Source organism: Chionomys nivalis, chromosome 2, assembly GCF_950005125.1.
Source record: "Chionomys nivalis chromosome 2, mChiNiv1.1, whole genome shotgun sequence".
NCBI lineage: Eukaryota > Metazoa > Chordata > Mammalia > Rodentia > Cricetidae > Chionomys > Chionomys nivalis.
The window spans coordinates 31,061,099-31,064,473 of NC_080087.1; positions in this window are offsets into that span (position 1 = coordinate 31,061,099).

Sequence of the window (3,375 nt, forward strand, 5' to 3'; positions counted from 1 at the left end):
TTTCTGGAAAATACTGACAAGCAAAATTATAGCATGTGATGTATATTAGAGTTTATGTAATATAAGAGTAGTCTAACATATCATTTATCTTTGTTGCAACAGTATAATGTATCTATGGATTTAAAAGCAAGAACGATTATCAATAGATACCAGTGGAGCATCTGACAAAATTCAATAACTATTCATGGTTATCTAAAAATGCCATTAAGAAGGCAAATTGCAAACCTATTAAAAATCTGTGACAGACAAGAAGTTAGAAGTTTTAATATAGGAAGAATTCTTATAAGATAGTGAGTTCCTTTTATTAGCTCACAGTGGAAAAAAAAAGATGGAGAATGTTAAAACATAATACGTACATACAAAAAGAGTCTCGGGAGAGATTAATATGCAAGTAAGTGAAGGGTGAAGCATATGAACTCCCAAGGTGTCTAGCTGGATCCTATACACAGTCTCCTGCAGTGATGGTAGATGAGATCAGAGCTGCTTGGGATGGTCTGGCGACACACCCTGCCATGATTTCAGGAACACACCTTGGTGAAACTTTATATATATATATATGAATGATTTACCCAAAGCTTTAAAATGTCTCATAAGTTGCTTTTCTAATACTGTGGTAAAACATCATGACGAAGGAAATTTGTAGAAGACAAAGGTGATTTGAACTTAGGGCTCTAGAGGGGTAAGAGTCCATCAAGGCAAGGAAGTCAGTGGGCATGGAGGCAGGCATGCTGCTAGAGCTGCAGACCCAGAGCTCACATCTTGAACTGCAAGCATGAAGCGGAGAGAGTCATACTGGAAATGACTTGGGCATTTACACTCCCAAAGCCCATCTCCAATGACATACTTGGTCCAACAAAGCCATACTTCTGAGTCTCACAAGAGAGCTTCAGCAAGTGAGGACCAAGTATTTAAATATATGAGTCTGTGTGGACATTTTTATTCGAACTACCACAATGTGTTTTGTACTGTTACTGGAAATTTATCAGACATGTTCCAGTATTTGTGTAAGGAGATTATTACCCAACATCCCTTACAATGCCACTGCTATAAACAATGAAACTATATAACAAATATGAATTGTAATAATTTTCAATGTTTATTATGAAATAGAGGTAACATCAAAAGCTAAGAAGGAATTCACACAAAATACCATATAACAAATATGAATTGTAATAATTTTCAATGTTTATTATGAAATAGAGGTAACATCAAAAGCTAAGAAGGAATTCACACAAAATAGTTCACAGTCTTATTTTCAGATAGAATATTTGTATATTATGTATGGCTTTTATTTTATTTCTTTGTGCTTCCCCTACCCTGAAATAAAACTTCATAATGTACAGGAATTACTCAGGGAGGGGAGAAAACATTTATAAAAATATGAAAATGAATTTAAATTACAGAAGAGGAAATCTGTGATGATATCACATTCATTTCTCCTGGGTATCAGTAGCAAAGAAAAGTAAATAATACAAGCACTCAACAATTTCATATTTTGCCAACCCAAGGAATCAAACATAATAGGACAGAGGTTAATCCTCAGGAAACAGTTTAGAAAACTAGTCAGCTGCATGCAGTAAGCTAGCGATCACAGGCCAGAAAGGTAAGCTAGCAATAAGAGAAACACACAAAAGCACGCATCACAGGGGTGATCCTGTATAACTGACTATTCTAAAGCTGGAGATTAAAGAAAATAATAAACTCAAATGCTCTTTCATATTTTCAAAAGTGGTGACATGGCGGCGATTAGACGGGTGTGTTGTTAACAATTTTAGAAGTTATAAAATTGTATAATCCTTTGCAAGCAATATTTTCTCTTGCCAGAAACCTTGCTTTGTTTTATTTTATTGACAAACAAATACTCTTTATTTCTGCTTTCTGGGCCATGTGACGTAGAAGAGACAAGGGAAAAGGCAGGCAAGAACGGGGGCTACAAACTCTCCCCTTTCAAGGCGCATACAGTAAGAAAGGGACTGAAGTTTTGCTGACAACCTGAGTCCTTTATCTGCTCAGGAAAAAGGGGATTCTGCCATAGACAGTCTTCAAGGTACAATTATAGCTTCAGGTACCACTGTTAAGTGCCAGTCTTACTGCTTGAAGCTAACCCCTAGAGCTGGACATCAAACCCTCCATGGGATAAAGGGAGGAGGGGGGTTCAGCTAAATCCATCTCTAGCTCATTGTGGGCAGGTTAGCAGATAAGACCTGGCTCGTCTCAGTCCTCTGATGGCATGACGCTCTTGTTTCCTAGCAAGGATTGTCCCTGAACTCAACCAACACTTTTGGTGGTATGAGCATGTTTTCTGGGTAAAAGAAGGGGTAAGACTGTGTGATCTCTAGAGTTTCTCTCTCTCTCTCTCTCTCTCTCTCTCTCTCTCTCTCTCTCTCTCTCTCTCTCGTTGCTGAGCACCACTGCCATGTTCTCATGGTTGAGCTCCTTCTCTACAAACCACACAGAAAGCACTTTTGGCTTCATTTGCAATTCATTGTTGCTGAATCATAAAATTACTAGGGAGGCTATGGCGCAGGACTGTAAGTTCAAGGTCATCCTCGACTGCGCGGTAATTTCAAGGCTAGTCTGAACTTAGTGAGACACTGTCTTAAAAAGTTAAAGGAGAGTTGGGGATAGCTTAATGGCAGAATATTAATTATACAAATAAATTTAAGCATTTTAACAGTTTGTACATCCATATTTTGGGATCCTGACACACATGCTCATGTCTTCTGTGAGTAATGATATTTTTATTCCTCTTGTGTTTATGTCTGTGTTCGTGTGCCTGTATGCATATGTATGTGTATGTCTGTCTGTACTATGTATATGGACAGGTGAATGAGTAGTTACATGTATGCAGGTGTCCCTGTACATGCAGGCATGCACTCCTATACATGCGGTGTACACTCCTGTAAATGCAGGCGTGCACTCCTGTGCATGTGGGTGTGCACTCATGCAGGTGTGGTGACCAGGCATCAATGCTGACTGTCTTTCTCTGTCTTTCTCTTCTCCACCTTATTTTTTGAGACAGGCTATCCCTGTGAAACTGGGGCTAGCAGATTGGTTAGACTGACTTTCTAGCCAGTCCACAGAAAGCAAAACCCACACTTTTCCATGAGGATAAATTCATTGTTAATATCTGATTTCAAATCTTTGCTGCCTTGGCTCCTTCTAGAGGGATGGACTGTAACCTGAAATTGTGAACTGAATTAACCCTGTCTCATGGAAGGTGCTTCTGTCAGAATATTTTATCAAAGCAACAAAAAAAAATGGAAGCTAAGACAAAATAGAAATTTCCCCAGAAATTCTGAGGATTAGGGCTAGAAGAAATAATAGAGAGAACGTAGAGAGTTTAAGAAGAAATTAGAGTAGCTAATTATAAAG